The sequence below is a fragment of the Pelophylax lessonae genome (assembly GCF_965119305.1).
Source record: "Pelophylax lessonae genome assembly, chromosome: 9".
NCBI classification, from domain to species: Eukaryota; Metazoa; Chordata; class Amphibia; order Anura; family Ranidae; genus Pelophylax; species Pelophylax lessonae.
Window position 1 is genome coordinate 59,836,285 of NC_138776.1, and position 11,904 is coordinate 59,848,188.

Sequence of the window (11,904 nt, forward strand, 5' to 3'; positions counted from 1 at the left end):
GTGCTACTCCTGTAGGATCCGCAGGCATTTTACCCAGATTTTTCCAAATTTCAGCCCCGCAGCCAGGTACACAGTCATTTTTACAGTCAGATGCACACAACACTCTCACTCGTTTCTGCAATGACAAGTCTAGGGAAAGTTGTTTTTGTTTAACTTGGATAGGGATGAGGGTAGTGGTGAGATACTCCAAAATAAGAACTATGTACACGGAGGACTTAGTCCCTGTTCACATTAGGTCGCTCCGACTTCGGGGGCGACCTGTGAAGTCGAGTGCACCGCGACTTCGGCGCGACTTGCACGGACTTCATCTAATCAATGTCTCTGCAAGTCGCCTCCAGGTCGCCCCCAAGTAGTACAGGACCCTTTTTCTAAGTCGGAGCGACTTGTGTCACTCCTATTAGAACCGGTCCTGTACTACTCAATGACCGCGACGGCGCGCGACTTGCTAGGCTGACCAAGTCGCCTGGCAAGTCGTAATAGTGTGAACCGGCTCTTAATCTTTCTTTCTTGTTCAAGTCGTACTAGAACTTGTAGAGCAAAGTCTCTTTTCTTAGTGAACAATATCTGGACAGAGCTCTTGCCAGTGTCCCCTTTAAAAAGACCCACAGCTGACTATAACTAGGCACCAGATGGGTGGTTAAAGCACAAGGTCCCCAAGATCCAGCAATGTCTCTACTCACAAGGCCCAAAGACAGATGGATATCTCCTTACAATCCTCCAAGCGATGCCCTGCACTGATACCAGAGTCCAGACAGATCTGTGGCAGGCAGCTCCCCTCAGTCAGCTTCTTCCAAGAATCCTGGTCTCTGCATTCCTCCAATCAAGTCCCCCAAATGAGGCCTCAACATGGCAGCTTGTACCTGAGGAGAGCAGCGTGCCCCCCTCAGGCTGTACTCCTCCACTATGGGACAAGACCCAGAGCTCAGTGTGCCCACAGAATAAATACCGTCACCCAGCCCGCCTTCAGAGCCTGCCTCTCTGGGATAGGCCAGGGCTAAATCCATATTCATACTGCCATCTGCATAGCTAAACACTTACCATCCAGAAACTTCTCCAGTCTCCAGGATACAGAGGAAGCCATAGACTGAACTAGCAGCAGCTGAACACACTGAGCAGACCTAACTAGCAGATTGCAGCTCCACTGATTACAGTGACCAGAATATGCTTTTGCTTGTCACAGAATTACAGCCACACTACCTCATACCTCCCAACTTTTTGAGATGGGAATGGGGGACACTTATTAGCAAAAGTACTAGGCATAGAAGACACCCCCTGCCACACCCCCTTAAAGGAGAATTACACATTCAAAATTGATTAGTTAAACTTACAAGTGTTTTTTTTTAATACTATTCCTTTATATTTGCTTTTAAAATTGACAAATTCAGCAATTCAGGAATTGGATGGAAAATTTAGCACTTGGAAACACTTTTTGAAAGATAAAAAGTGCATTTTATATACAACTATATAGATCAGACCAAAATGAGGGACAAATGAGGAGGAAAGAGGGACAGAGGGACTTTGTTCCAAATCAGGGACAGTCCCTCGAATTCAGGGACAGTTGGGAGCTATGCTACCTACCATGTAAAATCCGTGAATCGTGAAATCCTATACACCAAAAACATTTCTGTGTGTATCGGCCTTTGTTCACCACCGTGCCCTTCACCCCATCTAAGGGTGCCTTCTCACCTGCTTGTGGGGACCCCACTACTTAATGTAGGTCAGTATGTGCCTTTGCAGTGTAAGAGTGGCACTGCTTCCACTGACAGATCAAATCCAGTCCACAGCTCTCAGCATAGCGCAGAGTTTTATAAAGTACTCGAAACCCATACTTGAGTAAAAATACAAGTGCTCGATCAAAAAGTGACTTGAGTAGAAGTGGAAGTGCTCGATCAAAAAGTGACTTGAGTAGAAGTACTAAAGTATTCAACATTTCTTGTACTTAAGTATTGCAAGTAGTTTTTTAAAAAAAATTTGCTACTCAAGTACTGAAAGTAAAAGTACAAGTACTGTGTTATGTAGTTATTAAAGAAAGAAGTCAAAAGTTTGAACATCATATTGTTTTTTATTATTTCAAATGAAGCTTTTATTTATACATACAGTAGCTTTTATTTTCGTATGCGCTGATAATACACACGTTTTGAGCTTCATGAAACCTGCCATCTACTGTTCTGGCAGTGGTAATCTTTATAATAGTAACGAGTAACTATGCAGCACAAAAAAAAATATCGGAGTAGAAGTATTGAAATCATTGAAAAAATGTAGTGAAGTAAAAGTGGAAGTAGGAGAAAAAAATTCTACTCTAGGAAAGTACAGATACCGCCTTTCGGTACTTAAAGTGGAGTTCCACCCTATTTTTATACTTACCTCCATCTTCTCGCTCCGGGTCACCTGAAAAAGAAATGGATAATCGCATATTTTTTTTTTTTTTACTTACCTCGTAGCGAAGAAAATATACTTACCTTACTTCCTTCTTCCTCCTTCCTCGGCCGCGGCCCGTCGTCACTTCCTGGCTCTGCAATGATTCCTGGGAGCTGGACGTCATAGCTCCCAGGAATCATTGCGCCTGCACCGGCCCCGACGTCAGTTCCGGGTCGCGCGCGTCATTCCCTTCTAAACAGCTTCTGGGCATGCCCAGAAGCTGTGGAGGGATGACGCGCGCGACCCGGAAGTGACGTCGGGGCCGGCGCAGAGCATCGTGGGACCAAAGAAGGCGGAAGAAGACGCCGAAGAGGACGCGCTGGCTTCAAGCTGCCCACATCTGAGATGGCAGCGCTGGACAAGACGTTTGCAAGGTAAGTATTTGTCCTAACAGGTAAGTGCAACCCGGTACAGATCAGAGGCTAGCCATTGTGGAATGCACTAGCCCTGACTGTCCCGGGGGTATTAAAAAAAAAAAAAAAAAATCCAGGGTGGAACTCCGCTTTAAGTACAGTAGTGAAGTAGTTCTACTTAGTTACTATACATCTCTGGCATAGCGTCATATATGTAAGAGGATAAAAACATAGCGCAGATCGCCCATACAATATATTTATTAAGAGTAAAAATACCACTCACAATTCAGAAGTCAAATAAAGGCACATTTCAGTACTGTCCTCGGCTTGCACAGCTCCACCTGGCTCTGTCCAGCATGATTACGTCACCTCCCATCTCATGCGTATCGCCCAATGGGCTTTCTCAAAGTTCTAGACCTTTGAGAAAGCCCATGGGGTGCTGAGTGTAAGGTGGGTAGTGACATCATCACGCTGGACAGAGCCAGGTTGAGCTGAGCAAGCCGAGGAAAGTACTGAAATATGTATTTGACTTCTGAATTGTGAGTGGTATTTTTAGTCTGTATATTGTATGAGTGATCTGCACTATGTTTTTTTCCTCTTGCCTCTTACATATATGACACTACGCTGAGTAAATCTTAATGGACTGGCACTGAAAAGATGGACTCACTTTGATATATTTATATATATGTGTATATAATAGTTATTGTATTTTATTTTATTATTTTATTTTGATCACTGATGAACTTTATATAATAATTAACCTATGCACTTAACGTATTGAAAGAGAGTGCTGCACCCTTGAAGGTGGAACTTTACAGGGTGGTGTACAATAATACAGTGTGTAACGCTACTCCCGTCGGAGTCTCAGGATTACTGTCCAGGTCTTCCCCTCAGGCTTGCCCCACAGCCAGGCCCACAGGCTCATTCACACTTTTCTTCATAACCAGTCTAGGGGATGTTGTTTTGTGGTTTTTATTTTTGGAGAACTTTCATAGGGTTCAGGGTAGTGGTGAGATTCTCCAAAAACAAGAACTATGTACAACTGAGGATGTAGAGGTTTTTCAGGATAAGCTATATTGAAGTTTTGGCTTAGAAAAAAACAGTAGACTTCAGCTTAGTAATAATATTTAGAGCCACAAGAGCAGAGTCCCTTTAAAGAGGTTGTAAACCCCCAAAACTTTTTTTTTTTTTTTGAAACCTGCAAGAGAAACACATAATGAGCTAGTATGAAATACTTACCTTAGAACGAGCCCCCGCCGTGCCGTCCCCTTAGCTGTATGACGGGCGACATGTCCAGTCGCCCATCTTCCGGGATCGCTGCATCCGGCCATCTGATTGGCCGGAGCCGCGGTGACAGTCACGGCACGGGTCTCTGAAGGAACGGCACGATCGGCCGTTCCTTCAGAGCGCATGCGCCAGTGACGTCACTGGCTGCATGTAAGGTAAATATCTCCTAAATGGTGCAAGTTTAGGAGATATTTACAGTACCTATAGGTAAGCCTTATCATAGGCTTACCTACAGGTCCAGATTAAGAGCATCATGGGCTTGGTGCTGAGGATTTTGAAGGGCCTTAAGGGCCGTGCCTTGGCATGCACCCAGAGGAGGAAGGGTGCAGCCATGCATGCCTAATTCAACATGGGATGCTGTCTCTGAAGCCCATAAACACATCCATGCATCTGCAACTGTCCCTCCTTGTCCGGCCTTCGTGCTGTGTGGGGAGGTTCTGAGGGTGCTGCCTGGGGAAGCGAGCATAGAAGCCAGACTTCTGTGTTTACAAGTGACAGAAGAGCGGTAACAGTGAATATGGCCAACCCGGGGCCTATATTAAGGTAGGGGCCTGGAGCTGCAGCTCCAATAGCCCCTATGTTAATCTGGCCCTGCTTACCTATAGGTAAAAGTTACTGAGGAGGGTTTACTTCCTCTTTAAGTAGGAGATTGGGTGGACACCCTTTAACCACTTTATTACCAGGCACTTTCACCCCCTTCCTGCCCAGGCTAATTTTCAGCCTTCAGTGCTGTCACACTTTGAAGGATAATTACTCAGTTATGCAACACTGTATCTATATTAAAGTTTTATCTTTTTGTTTTCACACAAATAGAGCTTTCTTTCGGTGGTATGTAATTGTCACTGGGTTTTTTATTTTTTTGCACTATAAATGAAAAAAAAAATGTGTTTTTCTTAGTTTCTGTTATACAATTTTGTAAATACCGTATTTATCAGCGTATAACACGCACTTTTTCCTCCTAAAAATGGAGGAAAAAGCAATAGTGCGTGTTATACGCCGATATTAAAAAAAAAGGCCAGGAAGCAGCGCAGAGAGCAGAAGGGGTGGGCCAGGCTGAGGAGAAGGAAGGACGAGCTGTCATAGGAAGTCCCATCTCCTCTGCCGAGATGTGTGACGTCTATCATAGGCGGGACTTCCAATGACAGCGATTGCTCGTTCTCACACAATATAAAAGTGCTGCGCAATAAATATCTGTAAAATGCTTAGTAACCACAAAAATTAAATATCTGGTGTATAAATATGAATAAAAAGTGATCATATATACATAAAAAGTGATCATATATACATGTAATCAAATGAGTAAATGATCAAATATTAAATATGTGCAAAATTAGATACAGTAATTCATCAATCAAAATCAATGTATAAAAAGCCAAAAAAGTGCAAGGTGCAAAAAGGTGTCTAAAAGGTCTTCAATGTGCTAGTCCCAGTGATGATATATATATATTTATATACCAAAGTAAAATAATTATAAAATAATAAATAAGTTTATATAACAGCCTTTGTGAAAAGTGCAAGCAGCCAAAATCTTCAATAAGTGCTCAAGTCACTTGAGTGTGGCTGGTGCTTCCCAAAGTAAGTGAGTGACCAGAGTGTCACTTCAGTTTCTGAAGTGATACCACCCGGATGGGTTATCCCTAAAGATCCCCTCCATTTAAGCCTGATTGAATCTTATCTGAGGTGAGCACCCACTCACAAGGGGGTGCACGGTTAAAGCGGAGTTCCACCCTGGAATTTTTTTTTTTTTTTAAATACCCCCGGGACAGTCAGGGCTAGTGCATTCCACAATGGCTAGCCCCTGATCTGTCCCGGGTTGCACTTACCTGTTAGGACAAATACTTACCTTGAAAACGTCTTGTCCAGCGCTGCCATCTCAGATGTGGGCAGCTTGAAGCCAGCGAGATCCTCTTCGGGGTCCTCTTCCGCCTTCTTCGGTCCCACGATGCCCTGCGCCGGCCCCGACGTCACTTCCGGGTCGTGTGCGTCATCCCTCCACAGCTTCTGGGCATGCCCAGAAGCTGTTTAGAAGGGGATGACACGCGCGCCCCGGAACTGACGTCGGGGCCGGTGCAGGCGCAATGATTCCTGGGAGCGATGACGTTCAGCTCCCAGGAATCATTGCAGAGCCAGGAAGTGACGACGGGCCGCGGCCGAGGAAGGAGGAAGAAGGAAGTAAGGTAAGTATATTTTCTTCGCTACGAGGTAAGTAAAAAAAAAAAAAAAAATGCGATTATCCATTTCTTTTTCAGGTGACCCGGAGCGAGAAGATGGAGGTAAGTATAAAATTAGGGTGGAACTCCACTTTAATATCAATCTGTGACACTCTGGTCACTCACTTACTTTGGGAAGCACCAGCCACACTCAAGTGGCTTGAGCACTTATTGAAGATTTTGGATGCTTGCACTTTTCACAAAGACTGTTATATAAACTTATTCATTATTTTATAATTATTTTACTTTGGTATATAAATATATATATATCATCACTGGGACTAGTACATTGAAGACCTTTTAGACACCTTTTTGCACCTTACACTTTTTTGGCTTTTTATACATTGATTTTGATTGATGAATTATTGTATCTAATTTTGCACATATTTAATATTTGATCATTTACTCATTTGATTACATGTATATATGATCACTTTTTATTCATATTTATACTTTATTCACCAGATATTTAATTTTTATGGTTACTAAGCATTTTACAGATATTTATTGCGCAGCACTTTTATATTGTATGTTCACCATTTGCACTTTTTATGAGAAGTGAGGTGTCTGCAGCATTTAATATCTGATATAGGAAGGTTGCTCGCAGGAACTTTTTGGTTTCATTGCTTGTTCTCCATTCTCCTCGTCCCGGCCCGCCCCCTTCTGCTCTCAGCGCTGCTTCCCGGCCTTTTTTAAAACTGATTCGGATAGTGTCAATGGCGCTTGCGAGGCTGCATTGCTGGAGATTGCGCTGGCGAGGCTGCATTGCTGGGAGACTACTGATGAGGCTGCATTGCTGGAGACTACTGATGAGGCTGCATTGCTGGACACTGCTGATGAGGCTGCATTGCTGGACACTGCTGATGAGGCTGCATTGCTGGAGACTGCTGATGAGGCTGCATTGCTGGACACTGCTGATGAGGCTGCATTGTTGGACACTGCTTATGGGGCTGCATTGCTGGACACTGTGCTGATGAGGCTGCATTCATGGGCACTGGTGAGATGTCATTTGATTAAAAAAAAAATGTTCTGAGTTCAAAGCTGTTTATTTTAAATTTAAGCTTTTTTCCTGAAAATCTCTCCTAATATTGCGGAGCGTGTTATACGCCGGCGCGTGTTATATGCCGTCGCGTGTTATACGCCGATAAATACGGTGTTATTTTTCTTCATAAATCTTAACCAAAATGTATACTGCTACATTTCTTTGGTAAAAATAACCCAATCAGTGTATATTATTTAGTCTGTGTGAAGGTTATAGAGTCTACAAGCTATGGTGCCAATCACTTATTTTGTCAAGCCAGTACAAATATCCCCCAAATTACCCCTTTTTGAAAAGTAGACAGTCCAAGGTATTGAGTAAGAGGCATGGCGAGTTTTTTGAAGTTGTAATTTTTTCCCACAATTCTTTGGAAAAAGAAGAAATTAAATACAATTTGTTTTTTTTCACAAAAATTTCATATTAACAAGTTATTTTTCACACACGGCATATGCATACTTGCAACAACACCCCACTCGTCCTAAGTATGGCAAAACCACATATGTGAGAGCTTTTTTAAAGCCTGGCCACATAGAGAGGTGCAATATCAGTATCTCTGCATTCCTCCCATCAGGTCCCCCAACTGAGCCTGCAACACAGCAGCTTGCCCCCCTCAGGCTGGATTACTCCACTCTGGGATAAGACCCGGAGCTCAGTGTGCCCACAGAATAAATACCGTCACCCAGCCTGCCTTCAGAGCCTGCCTCTCTAGGATAGGCCAGGGCTAAATCCATATTCATGTTGGCATCTGTTACACACCTATCATCCAGAAACTTCTCCAGTACAGAGGAAACTATAGACCAGAGTGGCAACAGCTGAACACACTGAGCAGACATAACTAGTGGATTGCAGCTTGACTAATTACAGTGAGCAGAATATTCTTTTGCCTACCAAATCAATACATCCACACTACCTACAGTGTGGCAACTAAATTTCAAAAACACAACTAACTCTAACTTATCTAATCTTAGTACCTACCTAGGAGGGTGCTACAAGTGGGATGTACAATGTTACGGGGCAGGTATCGCTACAGTGGGATATATACATAGCATTACATTGGGAAGTACAATGTTACATGGGAGTGTACAAGTTACTGTGAAATATACAATGTTACAGGGGGGGGGTGTACAATGTTACAGGGGGTGTACAATGTTACAGGGGAAGGTATATTGTTAAAGAGGGAGGTATCATGTTACAGTGGGATATACTGTATTTAATTACAAGGGGGTCGTACAGTGTTATGGAGGAGGTATTGTGTTACATTGGGATATATAACATTTCAGTGGAATTTACAATGTTACAGGGGGGTGTACAATCTTAAAGGGGGAAGTATCATGTTACAGTGAGATTACAATGGGATGTACAATAATACAGGGTGATGTACAATAATACAGGGTGGTGTATTAAAAGGGGAGGCATCCTGTTACAGTGGGATATATAGCATTACAGCAGGATGTACAATGTTACAGGGGGTGTACAATCTTAAAGGGGGAAGTATCATGTTACAGTGAGATTACAATGGGATGTACAATGTTATAAAGGTTTACAATGTTTTGGGGAAAGGTATCATGTTACAGTGGGATATATAGCATTACAGTGGAATGTACAATATTACAGGGAGATGTACAATGTTACAACGAGATGTACAATGTTAAAGGGGGAGGTATCATGTTACAGTGGGATATACTTTATAAAATCACAGTGGGGTGTACAATGTTATGAGGGCGGTATCATGTTACAGTGGGATATATATATAGTATGACAGTAAAATGTACAATGTTACAGTGGGTGGGGTTATACAATGGTAAAGGAGGGAGGTATTATGTTACAGTGGGAAATATAACATTACAACGGAATGTACAATGTTACTGGTGTGTACAATGTTATGAGGGCGGTATCATGTTATAGTGGGATATATTGTGTGACAGTAAAATGTACAATGTTACGGTGGGTGGGGTTATACAATGGTAAAGGAGGGAGGTATTATGTTACAGTGGGATATATAATATTACAATGGGATGTACAATGTTACGGGTGTGTACAATGTTATATACCTCCCGTATTATGTTACAGTGGGATTTATCATCATCATCACAGTGCGATATATATCATTACAGTGGAATGTACAATGTTATAGGGCAGTGATGGCAAACCGTGGCACCCCAGATGTTTTGGAACTACATTCCCCATGATGCTCATGCACTCTACAGCGTAGTTGAGCATAATGGGAAATGTAGTTCCAAAACATCTGGGGTGCCAAGGTTCGCCATCACTGTTATAGGGGGATGCAGAACATTGACACATTACACCAAACAGTTACATTTTTTAGATTTCACACATGGGCAGTGGATCTTCCTCTACATCTGCAGTGGATCTTCGTCTACATCCTAGGGTAGTAAATGGTCCTGATGTGGTGATGAGCGGCAGAATGAGTGGATTTCAAACTTTTACATGGCTTATTTTTCCTGTGGAGCCCCTATGATGCACTGAGCACACAATTCCCTATCATTGCGTCTTTCCTATACCTTTTATGGTCTCACTTGAGTTGTGGTGGACCAGTTCATGAAGGTTGCTGAGTCAAATAAAAAGTGGAGCAAAGGTGATGCTGATTTCTGTAGACACCAGAATTCTTATCTCTTTTGAAAAATGAATTTTGATTGGGGGACGCAAGGAAGACTGAGGCTCTTGGTGGGCCCCAGGGGGTTCTGTCTACAATGATACTGTGCTGTGTATATGTCTGTGTGTACCTCTCTGTCAGCAGCATGGAATGGGTTAATCGGTCGGGCAGGGCTGGCACACATTGAAAGCAGAGAATGATGGGCGATTGCCTCCAGATCTGTCATCGGTGAGTGAGCTGCTCTTTAGGAGAAGCCTGGCATTTCGGTGACCTTTGGGAGGGAGTGAGATTGTGTCAGTGGAGGACAGGTGCCCCCATCCAGCATGGACTCAGGTTTCAGTAGCTATTGAGCGGATGCTAATGGGCAGAGATTTGCATGAGAAGCCGCCACTATCGTCCTCTCTCATCGCGGTTTACATGTCAGTAATTGTTCGCTCCTGCGCTGACCTGCTCCCAATTACAGGATCCTAATTAAGGCCAATGCCGAGTAATTAGAGCTCTTAATCCCAGCTCAGGTATCAGGATTCCCCCGTCTGATGGATTGTGCCGGGACTTGGTACTGACCCAACTGCTCAGTTAACCTCTCTCCTGCCAGAGCATCATTCACGCTGTGCCCTTGGAGCTCTGGATTTCGCCCGCTGGACAAATCTGGGTGGACGTTAATCCTGCAAGGGAAAGAAAAATATTACAAATGGGCACCAGGCAAAACTGAAAATGTATTTGAAAATGTCACTGGTTGAAGACTAGACTCTGCTTCTCTTGCTTGGTGGCTTTTGGAATAAAAAATAACTTTTTGAAAGTTATCGTGCCTGCAGAAAAACATTAGAACACACCTGGCTTCTGCGCAGTCTGGGCAAAAAACAGCCATTACAAACAATGCAAATCCATCCACACACACATAGGTTGTGATAATAAAGGCAGAGCCTGTCCCTCAGAAATCATTATAAGAGAGGACATAGTGAGACACAGAAACATTTCTCCAGATAGGAACCTGGAGTGTGCACAAGTAACTTTGCGGACCCTTCTACTGTAAATGTAAGCACCATCTAGCAAAGAGTCAACCATAATCTGGTGGAATCCACCTCCTGTCTATTGCTCTGTGTGAATAAAATAAGGGGACATAAAAATATGTAGCCAAGTGTGCTGCCAGGTGCATGTACCTCACTCCTTTCACTTCCTTCTCCCCATCGTCATTGTTCTGCAGCAGCTGCCTCTCACCCTTGGCTTCCCTGCTGTGCGAGTTCCTGCCCCCCTCCCTCCTAGCAGTAGACTTGAGCCAATTAGAGAGCAGGAGAGCTTGAGCCAATTGGACCATCAGAGAGAGGACTTGCTGTGCAGCAGTGGATCATGGGATAGATATGTAGTCCATAAAATGGCACTGCTCAAACCAAATGAATGGAGAGTAATGGCTGCAGAACTACAGGCACACAATTTCCTGCATACAGAGGAGGAGAGATACAGCATTTTTCCTGGGCAAAATTTGCTGAGCTTGGGCAGTCTAGTGTGGGGAGAGAACAGAGGCAGGCCTGTGCTGGTTTCTGTGCCTGGCATCCATGAGGACAGAGTCTGCAAGGACTAGAGAGAGCGGATGAGCCACAGAGAGAGCTGCTGTGCCTTGAGGACCAAGCTGGGGAGACCTGTTGCTCTTTGCCACCAGCTCAGAGAGCACCTGATCGCAAAGGGGCAAATCGTGAGGACAGAGACTTCTGGGACAACTGACCGTTAAGTGGACCGGTCTTGATCTCTTGCGTACCAGGAGTGGTGAGCAGAATTATTGAGCATAACTCCTTATTGCCCACAGGTAATGCTTACTGAGACTGCCCCTATTCAACATCGTATCAGCCATCGTATGTGTACAGTCTAAACGGGGACAGCTACTTGTGCACCACCAACAAAAGGGCCCCAATGGAAGCTGGCCAACATTGACAATTAGGTGCCAGGTACTTTGCAGCCACCTCCAGTTGTGCCCCTTTGCCAGTAACA